Here is a 25,389-nt window from a genome sequence, read left to right as displayed (position 1 = left end):
CCTGAATTATTTTCATTCTACCTATCACCATAATACACATTTCTTATCTTCCCAAATGAGTCAAGAATCATGAGGTCACTGCTTATGAAAACACTGTATATAAATCATTTTAATTACTTGTGAAGAAATTTATTACTAGGGAACACAAAGTATCATATATGAAAATTTATAGAATGTGAACAGTTGAAATTGTCATTAAAGAAACCTCTTTACATATATCACACACAAATTTACATTAGAAAGAACAACTTGTTATAATCTTTCTAATGTATATAAGACAATGTTTTATGTTATGTGATTATCTTATTATATTTGATATATTATTTTATATTCAATATGAACTCTAAAAAAAGAATGCTATCCTTTTTCAGTTTTCAAGCTATGAATAATTTTACAATTATTATTGATTAATAGCTATATTGTGTGAGTGTATATGAGAGGGGGGAGGAGTGGAGAGAAAGAAGAGCCAGTGTGAGATTTTATTAGTATTCAATAGCACTCTGAATGTTCTTATTTCATTTTATGCGAAGTCTGAAAAGTCACAAACATTTCATGAGTTGAGGTTATTTAATTAAAAATGATCTTCATAAGCTAGCAAGAAACTATTCCAACTCTCACTCTGCCCTTTTTCTTCATTTTGGTTACTGACAAGGGTCCAAAGAAAAGGAGCAATGTGGTGGGCAAGGGTGAATTACATACTAAGACACATGCCCCTAAGAATTAAATCATTATTAATAGTTCTACAAATCAAAATAATTCTGAAAATGGTGCAATCAAACATTATCAGTTGTTATGAAATACCTCATTTCAAACCTTCAGAGAAATTGGCAGTAGGGTATAGGAATGGGTTCCTATGAGAAGGAGATTTCTTATGCAACATCATTGTGAATAATTCTCACTCAAAAAAGCAAATGTAACAGTAATGCTGAATAGTGTTTGCTTTTAAGTGTTGATTTGACATAAGAAATAGAATTTATTAAATTACTAGCCGAAAAAAAGGAATTAAAGAAAAATGCAAATAACACCTGTGAAAAGGTACAAAACAAGCAAACAAAATTAAGTATTCATTTGCAGAAACACAAAAGTAAACTTTAGCGTGAGTGTTTCTAAATTTGAAATGTAAACTAGACATAAAATATAGATAATCTCCCACATATAATTAACAGTATGTATGAATTTTGTACTCTAAAACAATAAAAACAATTATTTTCAAGCAGACAGAAAATGTATCCAAAAGTTACCAAACATTAAGCTGTTATGGAAATATCTGTAAGTTTTAAAAAATAAAATATTTAATGCCACATTCTGATAAAAGAAGGCATTAAAAGCAGAAATGAAAAACAAAATTTTGCATAAAATAGACACAGTTACTTGGAAACTGTGAATAGATATATTTCTTAATCATTTTAGGATAAGATGAAATCAAAACTTTGCTATCAATTTTGAGACTGAGACATTAAGATGAAGAATATACAATGGAACTGTGAGGCTTAAAATTAGGTTATGAAAAGGAAGATGACATTTTAGTTAACAACAGTTTTGCTGCTGACCATTTTGGAAGTACTGGTACTGTACTAACTGTAGCACAGTAAAAAACTATAAAAATGGAACAAATATTTGAGTCAAATCTTTTCAAGTGTAGGAAAACACCTATCCATGATACTTGATAGAAAAGAGACAAATAAGGGACGTGTTACCTTCAGTCTGGCCTTCAATATTTATGCACTTTCAGACAGCGGCTGAAGAATGTGAAACAGGCAGAGAGAATTTGTCTTTCTGAGCTGAGGATACAAACACTGGAGCTCAGTTTTCAGAAACAGCTGAAATTTGCAGAGAATATTATTGGAACATAGTAAGCTATCCCAAAGTTTGAACCCAGAAGTCTTTCATGGGGCTTTTCTGTATGTCTTTGGCCAAGAGTTAATCTGGGCAGGTGAAGAATGAGAATTTTAAAGTCCTGAAGGATGTTACCACTGTGGAGTTTAAGGCAAAATGGAGATAGTAGTTATGCACTCCTTGGACATGTTAGAGTTCTGTCTACTTTGAGTGGAAGCACATTACTGAGTACCTCGGGCATTCGTTTGTCACTCCAGAAATTCTGTGTTTTCATAGTTAGAATCATGCTCTAAAGTCAGAAAATATCCTAATACTAAGGGAAAAATCAAAACAGACCCAATCTAATCACTAGGGTCAAGTGAGAAGATACTATCTGCTTTCATCATGCTGGGCACACTAATCATCCTCTATTCAGTTCAACACAGATTAAACCGTCTCCATAGGAACAAGCAGGAAGATATTTTGGAAGGAAGACATAATATAATCAACACAGAGTAAAATGTGGATACTATACCATGACCTGTATTTCAGCTGAGGGCACATTTCTTGGTCTTCTTTTCCAAAAAACTTCTAATCAGAAAATTTTTTAAAATTATTTAAGAATTTATGATGTTTGGCCTTATTTAAGCCTTGAAACAGTTTGGTTCATAGATTTGAATCTAACAATAGGCTGCAAAACTTAATATAATTGAAACAGTTGAATACATTTTGATTTCTTCCTTTTTTTCTAATATTACAATAAGTTATTCAGGTTTGTTTATTTAATCAGTCATGCATTATTCTGAATTATGGATGAGTTCTAAAGCAATAAATTAAAATAAGAAACCTAACCTTGTAAGCAGAACTTGGAAATTACTATGATCAAGGTCTTTTGGAGTGAGGAATATTAAAAACCTGGAGATATAATCAGGGATTACACATAAGCTATTGGATATTGGAAATTGAAGTAGTTAAAATTCTGCTGCCAGTCAGAGACTAAAATTTGGATTCACTACTCTCCATCATTAAATGTTCCTGTAGAAAAGATATCATACATGAAACCTCCACAGTATAAAAATGATTATAAAAACACTGAACCAGAAAATTAAAATGATTTGTTTATTTAAATTGATAATGTAAAAAATAAGTCCAGTATTTTGATAAGTAGTATTTTGAAACTGATTTAAAAGTATTCCTAGTGCTTGTTTAAGTTATGTTTTTACTTACATATTTCAAAATGTACAATTCAAATTAATGATTAAATCTTTATCTTTAAGAGAATAAAGTCTAATCTAAATGATAAAACAAGAAAAATGTAAATATTTATACAGAAAAAGGATGAAGTTATATTTTGTTTGTCAAATAGATTCCATTATTTGTATAATCATGAGGTTGCAAGAGAAAAAGTAAATGATATATCTGCAACACACACACACACACACACACACACACACACACAATTTCCTTCTTCTCACTATCCCCTTTATCTCCTAAGAGGTTATATATTGTTTATGTATCTTGCTTTGTTTAATGGACTCTTTAGTAATTGGCTGGCTTTTTTCATCATTATTTATTTATTTATTTTGGGGCATCCTGTGAATAATTTTTTTTAACATCTTTATCAGAGTATAATTGCTTTACACTGTGTGTTAGTTTTTGTTGTATAAGAAAGTGAGTCAGCTATACATATACATATATCCCCATATCCCCTCCCTCTTGTGTCTCCCTCCCACCCTCCCTATCCCACCCCTCTAGGTGGTCACAAAGCACCGAGATGATCTCCCTGTGCTATGCGGCTGCTTCCCACTAGCTATCTCTTTTACATTTGGTAGTGTATGTATGTCCATGCCACTCTCTCACTTCGTCCCAGCTTACCCTTCCCCCTCCCCATATCCTCAAGTCCATTCTCTAGTAGGTCTGCGTCTTTATTCCCGTCTTGCCCCTAGGGTCTTCATGACCATTTTTTTGTTTGTTTTTTAGATTCCATATATATGTGTTAGCATACGGTATTTGTTTTTCTGTTTCTGACTTACTTTACTCTGTATGACACACTCTACGTCCATCCACCTCACTGCAAATAACTCAATTTCTTTTCTTTTTATGGCTGAGTAATATTCCATTGTATAAATGTGCCACTTTCTCTTTATCCATTCACCTGTTGATGGACACTTAGGTTGCTTCCATGTCCTGGCTATTGTAAATAGTGCTGCAATGAACATTGTGGTACATGACTTTTTTGATTCATGGTTTTCTCAGGGTATATGCCCAGTAGTGGGATTGCTGGGTCATATGGTAGTTCTATTTTTAGTTTTTTAAGGAACGTCCATACTGTTCTCCATAGTGGCTGTATCAATTTACATTCCCACCCATAGTGCAAGAAGGTTGCCTTTTCTCCACACCCTCTCCAGCATTTATGTTTGTAGATTTTTTTGATGATGGCCATTCTGACTGGTGTGAGGTGATACCTCATTGTAGTTTTGATTTCCATTTCTCTAATGATTAGTGATGTTGAGCATCCTTTCATGTGTTTGTTGGCAATCTGTATATCTTCTTTGGAGAAATGTCTATTTAGGTCTTCTGCCCATTTTTGGATTGGATTGTTTGTTTTTTTGATATTGAGCTGCATGAGCTCCTTGTAAATTTTGGAGATTAATTCTTTGTCAGTTGCTTTGTTTGCAAATATTTTCTCCCATTCTGAGGGTTGTCTTTTTGTCTTTTTTATGGTTTCCTTTGCTGTGCAAAAGCTTTTAAGTTTCATTAAGTCCCATTTGTTTATTTTTGTTTTTATTTCCATTTCTCTAGGAGGTGGGTCAAAAAGGATCTTGCTGTTTATGTCATAGAGTGTTCTGCCTATGTTTTCCTCTAAGAGTTTTATAGTGTCTGGCCTTACATTTAGGTCTTTAATCCATTCATAGAGTCATTTTTTATTTACCACACTTTTTATCTACCTCACTCATAATGGTCTTCATTGACTTAAATCCCTGAAATTACCCAGGCTTCCCGTGTTGCTTCATGATGGTGAAACTGATACAAGTGGTCTCAGGCAGTAAATCAGACATGTACTTGATGGCTACTTAACGATCACCTAGGAAGATTCCAGTGTTTATTAAATGTCTAGTAATAAAAAGTATCTGTGGTTGTATTCCAGTAAATATTTATGGAAACTGAAATTTGAATTTCGCATAGTTTTCACTTTGCACAAAAAGCAATCTTCTTTTGACTTTTATATCCATTTAAAAAATGTAAAGAACATTTTTTAAGCTCAGAGATTGTTCAGACAGGCAGCAGGCTGGATATGGCAGCTATGTTTTGGCAATCCCTCGTACAAACAGGCCCCAGTCTTACATTTGCAGCATCGGGGAATGATTTTGAATTTAAAAAATACTAAACTAAGACAGGTGCGAGGGAATTACACTTTCTAGCTCAGAATAGGGACTTAAAAATTAACTATTAACTCTACGAGGTAGGGGAAACAGGAAGTAGTTGTTCTAGAATCAGGGATCAGCTATTTAAAATCTACAACAAAAGTGGCTATGAAGTTTTGGAGAGACCAAAATACATTTAGTGAAATTGGCTTGAAGAAAACGAAATGTGGAACCTTGAAGTGTGTGATATTGGAAGACTCACTTTACAGCTTTCAGCTAAGGTCTCTTCCTTTGCAAAGATTTGTAATAATATTCGTTTTCCAGCTTTGTTGATATAGCTGAGTGAGATAATTGATACAGAACTGCTACATAGGTGGAAATTCACATACCTTAATTGTTATTCTTTATATATTAGCTTTTTTTTAGGACTTTGCCTACTACGATATTTTATTTTGACTTTTTAAAATTGAATTAAGTGTTTATGCTGATAATCAATGTTCTCAAATCAATATGGTTAAAATCTAAATGCACCGTTTTATTAAATTGACCAGTTTAATTTAACTGTAAAGGTTATCTTATAATGTTTACAAATTGGTGACAGAGATAATATTGTAATAGCTTAGGTAAGCTGAAATAAAACATTGTGTTATTTTGTTTTGTTCTGTTTTAATTTTGGTCAGTAAGGGCAGACAGAGATAAAATATTGTGCTTTTATTGCACTAACCTTTAACAAATTATAAATTAATTTTATTTTTTTATTAATTTGCTCAGCAAATATTAACCAGGGGTGCAATCACGTGTGGCAATTATCTTTATAACTTTATGAGATAGAAAGAGTAGAAAGACAGGAACTACTTTTCCCTTAAGAACAAATCCAAAGTATAATTAACCATCTCAGCAAGAAAGGCACAATTCTTCACTGCTCTTCAAATAATCCTAAAAGGATTATTTATTCCCCCTTAAAATAGATGGCCAACTGAACTCACATCACCTCCTCCCCTTTCCTGCTGTGTGTATTTAGTCCTGAGCACACAGCCCACTGAGCCATCAGCTATTATTATAGTGCTATTTTCCTCTTTAATGTTACTTTTGACCTCTACATTGGTAATATGATTCAGGGTGCTTTGATTAAGGTCAATTTATCATATAGACAGTGAACTTATATGAAAAATCTGTCCCGTCAGTATAAGGATATAGGTAAGAAGTGCTTTAACAAAAGTTTCACTTTCTAAATGAGATTTACTTCATTAGATTCGAGGCAGTGTAGCTAATGAATGAAGTTAGGAGATATTGCCCTATGCATTGTGATTGACATCAAAATTGTCTAACATTCCCTCTTGGCACTATTCTATTGATGTATGTGTGGTCTTTGGAATGTCATGGAAGGTAGATCCAGGTTACTCATTTGTGAAATGGCAGCACAAAGATCCATAGACCTCAAAGAAATTCAACATTAATAATTATCAAATTTTTGTAAAATGTTAAGTAACACAATTTAGCCCTGAGATTAGTGTTCCATAACTTCCAGCAGTATACAAATTATCCCTCTGATATTAAATCATTACTAAAAATAAGTGGCAGAGTTTATGAGTCAGAGAACTAGATTTTAAGTTTTGGCAGGCTTATTTTCCCTTATAAAGGAAGAATAAGAATTATTAAATAAAAGTCATTGGGAAGCAAATCAAAGTTTATAAAAGTTTGAAACTTAAGCAACATAATAAGCAACTCAACAAATATTGATTGCATGCTAATTACAAAGTTCTCTGCTAGCTCAAGGAAAAGAATATTTTTCATACTAAAGCAAGTGATCTATAATTATCAAATGATTTTTAGTATCACAAATAGCCAAAGTAAGCAGTCATATTATTGTGCTAAAGCCATATGAAATAAGTACTGTGATATTTGTTTTAGTTCATATCTGTTGTTAATGTTGATGAAGCTTTTAAAAAAGTAACATTTTTAATATTATCCTTTTCAATGGTAGAAAATATCCTCAGCAGTAAAGGAGAATATATTTTTTCACATACCTTTAAAATATTGGGAAATGTGGAATATAATGCAAGGGAAAATTCACACAACAAGAAATCTATTGAAATCTATTGGAAGAAATTATTAGAATGAAAGGGTAGAAAAAAAAGAAAAGGGAGGTAAATTCATTGACTGAGTATATGCCAAGCACTGACGTGTATTACCTCACTTAATACATATCACTACTGAATATAATTTAACAACAAGAAAATTGATCTAATAGCATTAATTATGGAACCTCAGATCACTCAGCAGACAATTTTAAGAAAATAGATGTCAATATAAAACTAGATAACTCAAAGCCAGTATATATAAATGTTAATATACCACAGTACCTTCTCTAAGAAGTAGAAATTCTTTATCTTCCTATCTTCCTATACTTTCTATGTGGTGAATGATTTTACTACTATTTACTAATTTTTTTTTAAATGTAGTTTCTATAACCTAAAAGAACTTTGATGAAAGTCTTGGAATGTATTGAGTTTTGTTTTAACTTTCAAGTGAGTATAAAAAATCCTAACAGAGAAGAATTAACAAAGGAGTTAATGGAGAAATTCTGCGTCGGAAAAATGTGTTGAAATAAGATCAACAATTCATTTGAGGAAATTAAATATATAGGAGAATGTGAAATTCCCACATCCAAGATGACATAAAGAAAATGGAGGTGACCACTTATGAAATGTAAGACAAATAGTATGATTAGTTTTGGAGACATGGGCCAAGAAGAGAGGTTCAGATGAGTTGCTGTAGTAAACTAATGCATGTAAGTACTTTCACTGAATTGTAGACAGTGGATAATCACTGGATAGCAGTTACAAGTAAGACATTGCTGCCCTATCAATACTCAATCAGATGTGTAAAAAACTGATAAACAGAAACCTCAATTAAGTAGAGTTGGGAGACAAGACTTCTTTTCAGTTGAAAAGCTGCAGAGTAGCAGACAATGAGGTGGAGGGAGTTAGAAGACTGGGTTATTTTGAGAAAGGTTTGAAAGTTCCTTGAAGAGGAAAGAGAACATCATCCCACTGGGTGTCTAATGAGTTTTCTCTGGGGGAGGTGGGGAGGGGGGTTGTTGTCCATCTATGACAAGTTTGTGGTTGGCCCTTCTAAAGGGTTTAATATGCAAATTCTTGTCCTGCCACCTGGAGAAGCTGGCCCTGTTGTGTCAAGCAAGGACTGCCAGCATACCGTCATTTATTTTTTAACCTTTAAATATCTTTAAATCACCAAAAATAGCCATGAACTTTAGCAGCTAAAATATACTGGTAGTATCCCTGGTGAAATGATTCTCATCACTCTTGCATTTCCCTTCTGCTGCCCTCTAAAATTGACGCATTTGTGAAGAGGGAGATCTGAATGGCTCTCTGCTACTAATTTTTTAATATATGGGTCAGTCTTCAATGTCTTATTTCATAACTAGCAGAACTTTATAAAAATTCATAGTGTGTTACTTGTTTTCAGTATTAGTGCAAAGATTTTTTTGTTTGTGCATCTATTTGGTAAATTAAAAGCTTAACTTGATTCTAACAAAAATATCAATAAAGTTCCCATTGTAAGAATGAATAGGTAAATCTAGCCAAGAAAATATTGAAAAATAATTATTTTATCACTTATATGTGAGTTTGCCTTACAAAGCTCTGTAACATTATTTACAGAATTATTTGAACAACTACATTTTAGTGGCTGTCATTGATCCTGTTTCACAACTCTATATCATAAATGCTGGGATTTTATTTACCTGTAAACAGAACCAGTACTGTATTTATTTTCTTCATAGAACTATTTGCTATAATTTCTGTGACATCGAATGTATTAGGGTTTCTTTTTGTAGCTTTTTCCCCATAAGTCATGGCTTAGATTACCTGAGAATTATTGGGTCTAATCTTTACAAACTAATATTTTGTTTGATAAACCACAGGGTGCTTCATTAAGAATGGTTTAAGCAGGTAGAAAAAAAAAAAAATTCCCTTAAACATCAAGATACATGGAATTAGGCAGTCCAGTGCACCAACATAAAGGACCCTGGATCTATTTATTCCCATGTTCCGTTTATCTTAACATTTTCTTTCATCTTCATGATTTAAAAAAGGCTGCTAATCCTCAGGGAATCTCATTTAAGTTCCAGGCAAGTAGAAGAGTGAGGAAGCAAGGGGAAGAGTCAGGTGTAGGTAAGTTCATGTGCCATGACTTTGCATCCTTGAAGACTCTTCTTTGAATTTTTACTTGTGTGTGAAGAGCTAAGTAAAAGTGCCCCTGCTGCCCCAGTGACAAAAAAAAACTTGATAATCTACAAAATCATAATTTCCATGACTTCTCCTGGTGTTGATTATGTTTTATATACTTATTAACAACAGCAAGTTTTATTTATTAAATGAATGAATGGATGAATGAATGAATAATCCAGTGGTGGAAGTGTAGGAGGTTGTTACAATAAGTAAGAGTTTCATTGGTAGAATAGACAGGTACCTTGGTGGAAGTGTCTTATTATTCAAAAATACTGTCCAGGTTAACTGTGCCTTCATTTTCAAAAGGTAGATTTAGTGTGAACACACAGTGAGTTTCTCACAGTGGGTTTCTCATATAGAGGTATTAAAGTATGTGAATCCACCAAAGTCATATATCAAAATTTTTGACGAAATAGAAGTAGTAGGATTATCTTTGCTCTTGAATCAAATTGTACTTTTCTAGATTGATAACTTGTGACAAAGTAAAATACAACCTGAGGTGAGAGAGGTAGTATCAGCTACTAAACAAATGTTCTGGGCTTCCTTTTTTAAAATCACTTGTTAATTGATAGCCTTTGGTAAGTTGTTTATATACTCTGAAGTTTAGTTTTCTCATCTAAACTAAAAAAATGACAGAGTATTGAAGAATTAATAAATGTATTCATTCATTTGAAATATTATTGAGCATCATCTATATGCCATTTCATGTTAAAATATCAGAAAGATATCAGAGAAATACCTAGAATACCGGCAGTGAACAAATAATAGTCTTCAAGTAACACAACTCCATCTGACTTCATTTATTTAAAAAAAAACATTATTTTCAATTTGAAGTAGTATATTCATTTTTTAAAAATCTGTATACCTGTACTTCTTGAAATTTAATGATATTGATACCAGGGCAAATCATAATTTATTTTACTAACTGAAATTCCAAGCTGCCTACATGTACATTCAGTAATATGTCATAAAATTTTTAGGTTACATGTTTAAAAAAGAAAAATATAGAATGCATAATGTAAGTAAAATAAAAGGCATTCAGTTCCTGTAATACACTGCAGAGTCCAAATATAATTTCCTTATTGACATCATGATAAATTCAGCTTAGAGAGTTCAAATAAACATCTGTTGCCTCCACTCACAAATGTGTTCAACCATTCATGCTTCAAATGCCTATCATATTTTTAAGTGAAAATAATTTATAACCCAATTATAGTGTGTCTTTTAGTCTGCTTGAATGTGATACTGAGAGAAAAGTTTATTAATAAATTATAGTTTGTGGGAAAATTGAAATGTGATAAGAAAAAATTTAATAATAAGGGCATTTAGTTTGATTATGACCAAATAATTTCACTTAAATTCTTGTAGTCCACAAACCTCTAATGGCATAAATTTAATGTTTCTCATTTGTATATTCACAACAGCAAAGAGACATAAAATGTGCCAAAGGTATATCAACATTGCCCGGGTTGGGGGAAGAAGTTGGAGGAGTGGTAACTGCTGGGTTAAGTGGGAAGAAAGCTGCTACCATAGAGAAAATGTGGCCCAAAGAGGAGTCATTCTTTGCAGCACATTGAGAGGCTGAGGTCACTGCAATGCTGGGTGGGCAGAGGTCAGAAGTTAGACGTGGGACTGAAAAGCAGTCATTACTTTCAAGTATTCCTAGAGAGGAGTTAGCTCCACCTTTGACCCCATTCTCCATGCAAAATCTCTTCAGATAGGAAGATATAGAAATAAAAATTTGCAGTGAAGACACTGCAAGGCCCTGAGCAAATTTTCCAATACTTTCCAATTTTATGTATTGCTAAATACGCTTATGTTTAGGTATGTTTCCAAACTAAAACCCCACTCCTACATGATGAATCTAAAGTAAAGCCCGTCAGTTCCAAAGCCCCACTGATAGTCACAGAACACTGAAATACCTTTTTATTGTTGTTGTTGGTAAATCTTTTAAAATTAATTGAAAACTATAATAACTAAATTTACAACATGATAGATATTGCAATAAGGTAAAAGAAAAATTGACCCCCCCCAAAAAGGTAATATAATTCTATGAACAAAAAGATGCTTAAATGTGCATGAATAACATATCTGCATTTGTGCATAATGCACAACTCTACTGATATTTCAAAGAGAATCAAGAATATAGTACAATCATGAAAGAACATCTACTTAACATAAAACAGTAACAAATGAAAAAACTATTAAAAGAAAAGTACTGAACATTTAAAATAATAATATTATTAATTAATTAATTAGCCTGATATAAGGGCAAGAACAAGTGGGAATAGCAGAGATACATAAAATGCTAAAGTAAAAAATAAGAAAAACTGAGGGGGGAAAAGGAAACACAGGGAAAGAAAATCTCTATAATTTTAGGGTATATGTTTCCACTTTGATAGAGTTTATCATGTACAAGCAATGGAAAGACAGTAAGACCCAGACCTAGACAAATCATCATGAAAATTCAGAGCACTAAGGATAAAAGAAAATTTTAGCTCTCTAAAGAGCACAAGAGTTAAATTGGTTCTTGAGCAACACAAGATAATATAATAATATATATTCACTTCAATTTCCTGAGGAAAAAAATTTTAGTTTAATATTGAATTCTATATTAAGGCCAACACTTAATCAAATCTGTTGGTAGATTATTTTTAAATGTGTTTTAAAATATTTAAATATTTTATTTAAATATTTTAATTTAAAATATTTTTATTTAAAAACAAATATTTTTATTTATTTTAATATTTTAAAATATTTTTATTTAAAAATAAAAATATTTTTAAATGTGTTTAAATTTTAAATTCATTATCTTAGGATATTGTATGAGGATCATTTAAATATATATAATGTTATTCATACATATTATATATATCTTACTTGTATTAGAATATCTTACACATTTTATAATATAATATTTAGCATTATATATCATATTTTTAGAATTACTTACATATAAATATTTTAAATATATATCTACCTATTTACATATGTATACATATATATAATATATATGTATGTATTTTATATAATATATATATATACATAAAATCCCACATGGACATGAACAGAAAAATAGTGACATAAAATCCAGGAGAGTGGATTCAACTCAGGAGACTAAGAAAGGAGGCTCTAATGTGAATTATGCAACACCCTTGGAGAAGACTCAGTAGAGGTTTGAGCAGTTTTATGCAGGGCATCAGAGAGATTACAACTGAAGAAAAACAAAATTATAGGATTTGATATGATAAGTCTTTGATATTTTTGAAAAATTTAATGAGAACATGAAAGTTATGATTCATAGACTTTGAAATTTTATATCTGTTTATATTGTCATCTGTAGCCCTAATTTGTTGGAATTTAGTATTATTTCTGATTTAACATTTCCTAAATGCCTTTTTGAGATTAATCATTTCAATTGATCATCTTTTCAAGAGATGTCATAAAAATAAATTTAAGAAAGAAGAATTTGTATTAGGAATAATTAGAAGTGATAAATATGAAAATCCTAATTTTCTCATCATCTTGTAGAGGATACTTAACCAATACAGTCAAAAATAATTATTCAATCTTCTTAATCATTTCACAATTTTTAAGACTATTTAAAGTTTATCTCCTTTTGTAGTGAAAAAATTACTTTATTTTTTTCTCTATTTATTTCTTTTTTCCTCCTATGAAATTGAAGTTACATTTAATACCATCTATTAATATCACTTGTATGGAAGAATTCTGGTTCCTCTGCAGTCATATGAAACCTTGATACATATGAAACCTTGATTACTCCTGATAATTACAACTAAAAATTCAAAATCCAATAATATAAGCAACTAACTGAGGAAACAAACATTTGGTCTCCTACAACAAAATAACACAGACAGGGTAGCTGACAAATAGAAATTTATTTCTCACAGTTGTAGAGGCTGGAAGTCCAAGATTGGGGTGCCACCGTGGTCAGGTGACAGCCCTCTTCTGGGTTGCAGATTGTAGATTTCTTGCTGTGTGTCCTCACATGGTTGAAATGGGCTAGTAAGTTCTCTGTGGCCTTGTTTATAAAGGCACTATTCCCATTTATGAGGGCTACACCCTCATAACCTAAGCACCTTTCAATGGCCCCAGCTCCTGATAACATCTTATCAGGCGTTAGAATTTCAACATATAAATTTTGAGGAGACAAACATTCAGACCATAACAGGCAGATTGTGGAAAGGAGCCAAAACTTGTAGGGTTGGTGTGTTTGGTAGCAAATATCTTAGCTTTGTTGTTTTATTTTTTTCTGTTTTGGTTTAGATTAGTTTAGTTTAGTTTTTCTTTTTGTAGCTTTGCTCAGAGGCTGAGTGATAGTCATGGGTGTAATCCAAAGTTAACTCTTAAGAAGTGGAAAAGGAGAGCATGGTAAAACCAAAGTAGAAGGAATGAAATCAGCAAGATTGAAAAACAGGTAGATAATATTCAGAAGTAACAAAACCTAAAGCTAATTCATGAAAAGATCAACAAAATTGACAGCTAGACTGATTCTGGGAAAAAAGAAAAGACACAAGTCATCAAATCAGGAATTGATAAGTATAATCAACACATACACTCCTGTCATTTATGGAAAATAAGAATATGATGAATAATATTCTGCCATGAAATTCTTGAAATAATGATCTAAAGTTAATAATGTTTATTTTTGATTGTGAAGTTTTGTGTAATTTTTTGCTATTTTAATTTTGTTTTATATATTGTTTTACTTTCATAGTTATTGTTTAGCGTGTGTTTCTCAAGTATGACATTTAATTACCATTTTAACAAGGTCTTAGTAAACAGAGATAAAGGGATGGTAGAATGTATTCCTTAAACAAATCAAGGACCTCATTATAATACAAAAGCACAGGTAACCTTGAATTACTTAGATGTTCTTTTATTCTTTTTAGAATTTATTTATTTATTTTTTAATTGGAATATAATTGCTTTTTAATGTTGGATTAGCTTCTGCTGTACAACCAAGTGAATCAGCTATATGTGTACATATATCCCCCCCCTTTTGGACCTCCCTTCCACCCCCTCCCCCATCCCACACATCTAGGTCATCACAGAGCACCGAACTGAGCTCCCTGTGCTATACTGCAGATATAATCTTAATCTTGTGTTTACAGCACCAAGCATGGTGTTCGTCTGTTGCAGGCATGCACATAAGTAATGGACATATATTTATTTTTATAGTACATTAATGCTGTTTACTCATAAAATATTAAAATACAAGATGAAAGATTTAAACTAACACTGCTTAGTTATTTTTATGGGCTTGGTATTACATATGGTTCATTTTATGCAATGTGATTTAATCCTCAGAATCAATATTTGTTTGCACTTCTGGGTTAATTCCTGAATGTCTATTGTAGAACAAAATGCAGCAAATTCTGGCTCTCACAGCATTTACATTTTATGGATAAACTGATAGGATAGTTCTCATTACTCCCGTTTTACCCCCTAGGAAACTGTATTTCACAATTGGTTTGGACACTTTTGTAACCAGACGTCAGCAGAAGTATGTTTCCTTTTGAGCTTCAAATGAAATTTCCTGCAATCTTATGCCATGTTTGGTAGGAAAGAGGCAGGCTTAAGTGTTTTAAAATTCACATCTGTCTATGATTCTCTGCTTCTGCTGCATTGGTCAGTGAACTGCTCACCACCAGCCTTTGATTTCTGTATAGATTCCAGATCATAATGAGCTCAAATAACACTGATATGGTCATGGTCGTCAGCCCTTTTCTATAATTTTCAGGAAAGAACAAACAAAGCAAGAGTTACAACAATAACAACAAAAGTCAAAGAAATGCAAGTAACCAGAATTGAATAATAAAAACAATTACAGTTAAGTAAAATTAAGCTATTTTTGACAATGTGAACTCTTACCTCTTCTCTACTGTCATTACTCTTGTGCTTTCTCCAGCCTTCGCATTCAAGGACATGTGCAAGACATTTTAGTATTTGCTGTATCCTGCCAAACCATTCCCCCAGGGCCTCTACCTGAATCCGAGACAGTTATTTTCGTAGACAGCTTTGCATCAGTGCAAACTCTACTTGCATTAAATCAAATATCCAGTAAGTGGTGAAACCAATATTCACATGCCTCGAAAGAGTATAGACTTCTCACTTCATTTGCTGCCTCAAATATATGAATAATAGCAATAAGTCTTGAATAGAACATAGGGAGATTACCTTTTTAGAGCATAACTATAAGGCAAAAACAATGTAGCATTTAAGCATTCAACCTATGAAAATAGCTAAAATTCATAGTGATTACTATGGGCTAGGCAATATGATAAAAGATGTTCTCATTGTTTCCTGACCTTCTTAAAATATCCTTAAGAAAAAATACATATTGTTATCCTCAAGTACCAATAGATAGAGGATTGGCACACAGTGACATATCTGGTAAATTGTGGTAGCATAATCTCAACCAAGTATGTATGATTCTAGAGTTTATTGTATTAACTATTATCCTACACTATTGGCACATTATGTAAAATGTACAACGGCATTGAAGATTTTACAGAGGTAGATAATGGTGCTGAGACATCAAATAACTTTCCCAGGGTGACAAAACTGGTAATGATGAGATTTGTAAACATAACCTTTTTCTGTGACTCCAAACCCTTGCTCATTGCACCACACCATGCTACTGTTTAAATCAATGCCATTTCAGCTTTTAGCAACCAGGGTTCATCACATCTACAAGTGCTAATTAGATTTAGTCAGCCTCTTTTCTCTGGATGAGGCCATTGTAGTGTGAAGCTGAAAACCCCAGTGATCTGTAAATGACATTAACTTAGGCTAATAATGTAGCCCAAGTATGCTAGTTTTAAATTTTTCTTCTTTTAACTTTAAAATATGAACTATCAAATATTATTAAGTTTGAAAATAATGATCTTTCAATGTCACACAATGGCATTATCTGATGAACGTAATTTTACAATAAAGGAAATCCTTTCTTAAATTTAAGGAAACTTTTTCACACTTTAACTTAATATTCCATTTCCTCTTGTTCTGTTTTTCATTTCTTTATAATACATTTGGCCTTTCAACAAGTTTATTTTCTGAAGACAGCATACTAATGTGCTGGGGTTTAATACCATTAGTAATAGATTCCTGATTTCAAGTTGTTTCTTAGATTTCATTTTCTTACCATAAAATAGTAAAGTTTGTTGTCTTAAATGTTACATTATTGATCATTTCACTGACATTGTATCAATCCAGCATAGGTGCCAGACCCAGTGCTGTAAACAATGAATTTGTTTTTTTTCTTTTTTGCATATTACAGTATATCTTACAGTTTATTTTTAATATATAATTGAGTATTAATTTGTCAAATATGAAGTGGATTATTTTAATAACCTGTTATCATTCTTTATAAAATAAGTGGCTAAAACCTTAAAATTACTAAGATAAGATTATATGGAGTTTTCCCTATCAAAACATATTGAAAAAATAGCATCAAAGTGGAAAAATATATTAAAGATCATAAGCCGTTTCCATAACTTTATATTATTTTAAACTCAACTGTTTAGAGTACATATTATGTATCAATATGCATTTCCATACCCAAATCCATGCTAAGATTATCATATTTTTATGAAAGCCATATATCCAAAAATATGTTTCATTCAATATGAGAGACTTCCCCCAAAGAGAACAAATTCTTCTTTAGCTCCCCCAAAAAACAATATCAGGATACTTTTAAAATTATTGACACTCAGTGTGTTCTTCTAAATTACTTAAGTCATGGAAATGTTTTAAAATAGATATGACCATCATAAAGCCTTAAATCTGAGACATTACATTTTTTTCCACAATTTTATAAAATCGAGATACATCTTAAAATAGTTGTTTACAATTAATGTAATATATTTTCATTTTCTTCAAAAGCTATTATTGCAATTTTGTTCTCAAAATGAATGAGTCATAAAATAAAGATAGAATGCTACCCATTTATCTCATATTAATTTGAGAAGCAAATATATAAGATAGAAAATTTGAAGAAGTTACATATGAGATCCTCATTATTATGAAGTATTTTTAGCAATAAACAAATAAAACAAACTGAATATAAGCATCTTTTTGAGTTGCTTTAAATTTATGGTGGTCTTCCAAGAAAAATTATACATTTATCTTTCTGAATCTCACATTGCCTATGTTGAAAATAGGTTACAGTCATTGCCCCATTACATACAGTTACAAGGTACTTTAACATAAACTATCATTTCAGAATAAAAGTAAACATAAAAATGGGGAAAATATGACTCAAAAAGATTATCTTCTCTAATTTTGAGCAACTCAAATAAATAGATTTAAAAAAAGAGGAAGGTTTGTCAAATGTTAATTTGGAGGATTTGAAGCTGTCAGACCTGGGATAATGAGTAAGCCCTTATTCAAATTCATGTTCTCTCCCAAGAGGAGAATTATCAGGAGGTTGCAATTCATGTGCTACAAAAGTGCACTTATTATGAACTGGCTTCTTTACATGAAAGTTCATTTGTGTAAAATGTGTGAGGTAAGAGAGGGGAACAATAAAATGTATTTAAGATGTGCATTTGCAGACAATAGTTCGTTCACTGTGTGTCCAAACATATATATAAGTCTTGAGAGTGACAGGGCTTCATGTTGTATTCTACTGATAGAGTGGCCAGCCTGATTCAAGCCTGTGTAACCCTGAAAATAATACTTTTATAGGAAAATTATTTGCCCTCACAGCCTGGCTGTGAAAGAGTTAGAGAAAAGACATCATTTACTCTATGTCTTCCTACTGCTATAGTTCCATCTTCACTTGCCAAGAAGCTGAATAATTAAACAAATAATTTATAAAAATCAATATTTATCATAATATTTATTAGACAACATGAATCAACATCATTCTAGCACAATCTATACAACAAAATAAATTAAGAAAGAGCAATCTGGAGGCTGATGATAGCCACCCAATAAAAAAATCACAATCCCTAGTTTCTTTTCCACACCTGAACCAGTTTTCAGACCTGAAACCCAGTAACTGGATGATATTCCAGGTTCCCGGATTGAAGGGGCATGAAATTCGTAGAAACTGTATACAGTAAACATTTCCCAATTCCCTCTTCCCAAGGAATCTATCACCAGTACTAGGGTAATGACACACTGAAGACAGGGGGATACTCGCAATTTTAAGGACTGATGGACACTGACTTGTGTAGTGATAATGATCAGGCATTATCATGGCCTTGTTATGTAGAGTTATACGGAGATCAGGGAATAAATTTAGTCCTGGCCATACCTGACTCACAGTGTATCCACTGTCACAAAGGCACGCCAAGAGTTTATTTCTCCAGTCTCCTTGTATATGCTTGTACTTGAAATGAACAAGTAATGGAAATTTGTCTCACTCCCACACTGACAGTTTACCTCGTGAGATAAGGGCTATTGTACTGTAAAAAGTCAAATGGAAGCCTCTGAAATTGTCCCCACCCATGGCTAAATAGTTGATAAAAAATAATATTGTATGCTGGGGGTATGGCAGAGACTCATGCCACTCTTGAAAACCTATGGGATACAACAAACAGTACAGGTGTTGTTCTCTCTATCATATTCCATTTAATGAACAACTCTGGCTGTTACTTACAGATGACAGTAAACTCCTACAAATTCAACCACATGGCAGCCCTGATTGCAGCCGTTGTGCCATTAATACCTATTGTTAAACAGTTCACATGGTATGAGTTATATGGTGGGCATCAATTTATTTTATGAATGCATTTTTTTCATTTCTATGTGTACCGAGGCCCAGAAGTGGTCTGCATTCATTTGGAACATATATCAATGTACATTTACAGTATTGCCCCAGGACTGATGTTAATTCTCTTGCCCCTTTTCATAATATAATTCTAAGGTGTCTGAGCATTTCTGCAGGAGTCAGATTTGTTCATTAAATGAAGATAGTATCACTTTGATCCAGTACATTGATAACATCATGTTACTTGGACCACATAAGCAAGAAATGGCCAAGCTATATTCTTAAATTATCCCAGATTTAGCCAATGGAAGCCTCTTCAATTTGGTTATTTTGTCAGGCCCACATTAATTTTGGAGCACTTCTTTATTTCTAGCACAGCAAAATGTTTTAGACTCATCTTGTACTTCCCTTCCAAGCCCTGCAGTCATTTTTACAAATGGTCTACATCCTTTGGATGGAGAACAATATTTTTATAAAAATATCAGAGATATGTGTGCTTATTGCTACTGGGACATCACTGTTTCTAGATCCTTTCAACAGATAGAGCAAATACATTGGGTGCTTGTGTGTGTTTAATCATGAGATTAAACTGATTTTCCCAATACCAACCAATTAGAGGATTCTTGCTAAGCTTCCCACTGTATATTTTATTTAACATTTCCACAGTGAGAAATCTCTCTCCCAACATAATACATTTACACATATATTCAAACCCTCAATATACACAAAACAGGTGTAGGATTTCTATACCCACACCTCTTAAGTACACATTTGCAGATGAGGGGAAGATTTGTTTGTAGTTATTTTTATGCTTTTAGATTAAATGTATGCAGTCAAAAGATTCTCTACCTTTGTATTTATCAAGTATATAGAGTCCTGAATTGTCCATTTATTTTATTTTTCCAACTTTACTGAGATATAACTGAGAAGTAGCCCCACTTGTTTATTTTTGCTTGTTTCCTTTGCTATCTGTGTCAAATCCAAAAAACATCATTGCCAAGGCCAATGTCAAGGAGCTTACTCCCTATGTTTTCATATAAGAGTTTTATGGTTTCAGGTCTCATGTTCAAGCCTTTAATCCAATTTGAGTTGCTTTTTTATCTTACTCCTTTTGAAATGGTATGTGGAAAAATTTATATTCAGGTAGACACCAATATCCTAGGACCAACCACAAATGTTTGACACTATGATGTTAATATAGTAGTATATGCAGTTTTAAGCCTATAATTTCATCTTGATTTGGTCTTACTACTGTAGCCTCTCATTATGTAGTGACTCAACATATCCTTAATAATTCTTTGCCTCTTAAAATTCTATGTTTCTGATTTTAACATTTTGCACCAGTTTTCTTTCGCTTTATGGTTTGTATGTCTGTTTCTCTTTATTACTTTTATCCTTTTTATTTCTATTTTTCAATTTTGTCACCTGAAGAAATTCCAAAATAGGATAATCCAATGTTTTTATGGGTATGACGTCAAAACCACAAGCAACAAAATCCAAAATTGACAAGTGGGACTACATCAAACTATTGATAAAAAGCTTCTGCACAGCAAAAGGAACCATCAACAAAATGAAAAGGCAAGCTAGACAATGGAAAAAACATTTGCAAATCATATATCTGGAAAGGACCTAATATCCAAAGTATATTAAGAACTCATACAATCATAAACACAATAGAAAAAAAACAATCCTATTTAAATGATAGTAAGTAAATTTAAGGAGATATAAACAAATCCACAATCATAGTAGGAGATTTCAAATTTTTTATTTTTCACAAATAGAGCATTTGTGAAGTGCATCAGTTCTCTATTCTCTCAAAATTACATAAGGAACTCAAAAGGGAGCCTTCAACCTATATTTTTACCAATTTTATTGGTCCCAATGGATTTAATTTCTCCCCAAGAACTTTGTTTTATAATTATTTTGTTAGTAAGGGTTTTTGATGGGGTAATATTTTGGTCTCTGATTTTTTTTTTCTTAACTTGGATATTATAGCTCAGTAGAGAAACGTAAGTTGATTGTCATAAGAAAATTGATAAACATGGATAAATATAAATAAGCATTGATTATAACTGATAAATAATAATGATGGTTTAAAAATAAATAGCAGTTAATTATTACAAGAAAAATAATCATCTGGGTGAGGAACATTAGTATAACATCTGCTACAAACTTTGAACAATATGTGGTATTACTTGAGCAATTTATAAATTTATTGTAGACTTCTGTGTGTTCTGGTCTGTATTAATAATTGTGATAATTCTGCAGCCAGAATTCTAATTGTTTTCCCTTTACACATAATCATTGATTCTTTTTGAGTCTCTCTCTATTTGGTGTGTTAGAGGATCAATTATGTGCCTAAGATTAGATTAGTTTTGATTTATTCCACTCTCACCTCAATATTTTTCAGTTTTAGGACTTATATCTCTCTTCATTTCTCATGAATTTTTAAGACAATATCCCTTCAAATGTGGAATCTTAAATTCCCTTTGTATTCTTCTTAAGATTCCCTTTTTTAATTCTTCTTAATTATCCGTTCTGTTACATGTAGATTGCACATGTATATTATGTCCTCTTTGTCTCATAATTTCTCCAATATTTTCCATTGCTTTACATTTTTGTGATGCATTCCCAGAAATTTCCTCAGACATTTCTGCCAGTTTATTGATTCTATGTTGAACCAAATCTAATCAGATATATAATCAGTCTATTTAAATTTTAATCACATTAAAATATTTAATTTCTAGTACAGTCATATTGTCCTTTTTTCAAATCTATCTATGCTTGTTTCATGGTGTCATATGCTTTTATTTTTTCCCTCATTCATTATTTCATTGTTTTAATTCCTTAAAACACATTTATTGCATATTCCTTTTTTGAGTTTTTAATCTTAAATTCTAAGAATATTAATCATATCAGTGTGGTCCAAAGTTTATTCCTCATAATAGCTTATCATTCCCTTTGGTGATTTTACTTTTAATTATAAGTCCAAGTTCAGGAGAAACCTTAGTTTTCCATATATTCTGGGTTGTGGATATATTCCCAAAGTAAAATTTGGACATTCCTTTGGTCAGTTTCCTGAGCACTTTCGCTGTTATATGTGTACATATATATTTTAAAATATATAAATATATATATATATGTGTGTGTGTGTGTATATATATATATAGAGAGAGAGAGAGATATAGCAATACATTATCTGTTTGGAGTTCTTTACCCACCTAGCTAAGTAAATGTATTTACATTATCCCATGATTAACATGGGCTTGAATTTGTTTTTTAATTTTTATTGGAGTATAATTGATTTACAATGTTGTGTTAGTTTCAGGTGTACAGCAAAGTGAATGTTATATATACCCATATATCCACTCTTTTAGATTCTTTTCCAATATAGGCCATTATGGAGTATTGAGTAGGGTTTCCTATGCTATTCAGTAGGTCCTTATTAGTTATCTATTTTATGTAGAGTAGTGTATATATGTCAATCCCAATCTTCCAGTTTACACACCCCCCCTTATTCCCTGGTAACCATAAGTTTATTTTCTACATCTGTAACTCTATTTCTGTTTTGTAGATAAGTTCATTTGTAGGCTTGAACTCTAATTCTTCAAAGGACTGTTTTTTCCTACTTAAATGCCAGGACATGTGTAAGTCTTTGTACCACAAATCCAGTATGGTAGGAATAATTTGTTTATTTCTTTGTTCTAATGCAGTAGTTCTCAACAGGGAGAATCTCTCTACCTCCCAAACCCCACTCGCATAGACATTTGATAATACCTGGAGACATTTTTGGTTGTCTCCAAAAATGGGAGTGAGATTGCACTACTGACAAATAGCAGATAGAGGCCAGGGATACTGCTAAACATCCCACCATATAAAGGATAGCTCCCCTACAACAATTATCCTGCCAAAATATCCACAGTGCTAAAGTTGGGAAATTAATACAATTAACTTCTATTGCAATTAAAATCTAAACTTTATTTTACTGAATAGTCAGAAGCAAAATATCCTTTTTACCCTTCTAGGTTTTTCTGTTTCTTCATCAATTTTAAATCCTGAAACTTAGTTGAGAATATACTGCTTATACTGTATATACTGTAAGGGAAAACTCATAGTCCCTTTTTCTCAAAAGCTAATGAAATATTTTTTCTCCTATAATGAATTTCTTCTAAGTTTAAATGATTTTTTTAATTCCCTAAAATTAGATTAGGAAAATGTTAGTTTTTCTAAATTACGTTAAGAATTGACACCTTTTATACATTACATTACAATTCAATATTTTGCATAGTACTGGCCTGAAAGACCAATCAATCTTCTAATTATCATGAATGGACTTGCTAGTTCTGGAATATGCCAACATGTGAAAACCTTGAGAATCTAACCACTATGTGTAGGCCAGTTTCTAATATATTTAGATTTCATGTTTCTTTTAGAAATATAGATTATAAAAATAATATAATTCAAAGAATTAAGTTCTATATCTTAGCTCATGTTACTATACACAATAACCTTAAATTCTTGCTTCAGTAACATCCTGTTTGATTATTATTTTTATTCCTTACTTATAGATTTGTAGTAGCTCTAATTGTTATTCCATGATTTATCTTCTTTTTAAATTAATATAATGATTATTCTTTCTATAGATGGCACCTGTCAGTGGAAATAATCAAGTGTTTTTCAAAATGAGGTCAACTCCTCTCAGTAACTTTGCAATATATCACTATGATTCGGGTTCCTCCATTATACTCAAATGTAGAGGACAAGATGATTTTGTAACCTCGATTGCCTGGGAACACTGCCAAAAATCAGATTTTGTGCTACATTAATGTAATGGAGAAAGACTCACTCTTGAATTGCACTTATGTTCTATTGGATTAAAAAAAAAACTCACTATATAACCTTGACTAGTCATTAAGTATAAAGCCTTGATTAAGGCAAAATTAAATGGTACACATAATATTTCAGACATTATGATAAACAGTAATATTATAACAAATATTATAACTGTAATATTAGGTGATAAGCAGATATTATAATAAATTCAATATTAATTCATATACAGATACACCAAATCTGTATTAAGTTCTTACTGTACGCTGTGTCCTCTTCTAGTTACACCTCTAGGAAAATCAGCAAGAGCGAAAACGGAGGTCACTCCCTCGTGGAATTTTTTCTTTATTTGGGAAAGGCATACAATAGACCATTACTTAAATAAACACAAAAATATCAAGTAATGGCAAGTACTTTGATGAAAGGTAGATACTGCATTACAGTGAGTTTTACATGAAGCATACTCAGAAGAGGTGATGTTATGGGCTGAATTGTGTTCTCCAAAAAGATATGTTGAAGCTCTAACCCCTGCACCATGTGGTCTTTTTGAAAAGAGGGTCTTTGAAGATGTAAACAAGTTAAGATGAGATCATTAGGGTCCTAATCCAATATGACTAATATCCTATAACAAAAGGAAAATTTACCCAGAGACAAAGAGGGAGAATACCATGTGGAGACAGAGGCCATTATAGTGATGCATCTACAAAGTGCAGAATAGATTCTCCTGTCCATCACCAGAAGCTGGAAGAGAGACAGGGGATAGATTCTTTCTCATAGCCCTCTAAAGGAACCAACTCTGCCAACACCTTGATTTTGGACTTCTAGAATCCAGAACTGTGAAACAATAAATTGCTGTTATTTTAAGCCACCCAGTTTGTGGTACTTTATTACAGTAGCTTACAGGGAACTAATACACTTGATATCTAAGTTGAGACCTGAATTGTGGCATAAATCAACTGTATGAAGAATTAGGGAAGATAATTTGGAGTAGAAGTGTTACATATTGGAAAGACGTAAGTGCAAATAAGCTCTCTTATGCATAAGAAGCAGAAAGAAGGTGTGTACAGCTGTAGCATAAAAATATAAAGCAGAGAGATTGTTGTAGGAAGTGATATGGAATAAATAGGAGGACAACAAATCATGTTTTCCAATTAAGGAGTTCAGATTTTATTATAAGTAAATGAAAAAGTTATTTGAAGATTTTAATAATAATTGAATATAATCAGAAAGGAAATTTGTATTTCAAAAAGAAATTCTCCCTTCTGTAGAATGGATAGTGGGGAGAGGGGGTGGACAAGATGGAAGCACGCAGAGCAGTTAGGGATACAGTCCAATGATCCAGTGGTTTAAACCGTAAATTTGGGTGATTTTTGTTAGGCTGATA

This window comes from Balaenoptera borealis, assembly GCF_965194805.1.
Source record: "Balaenoptera borealis genome assembly, chromosome: 18".
Lineage (NCBI taxonomy): Eukaryota > Metazoa > Chordata > Mammalia > Artiodactyla > Balaenopteridae > Balaenoptera > Balaenoptera borealis.
The sequence above is the reverse complement of the archived record's forward strand: the minus strand, read 5'-3'. Positions refer to the sequence as shown.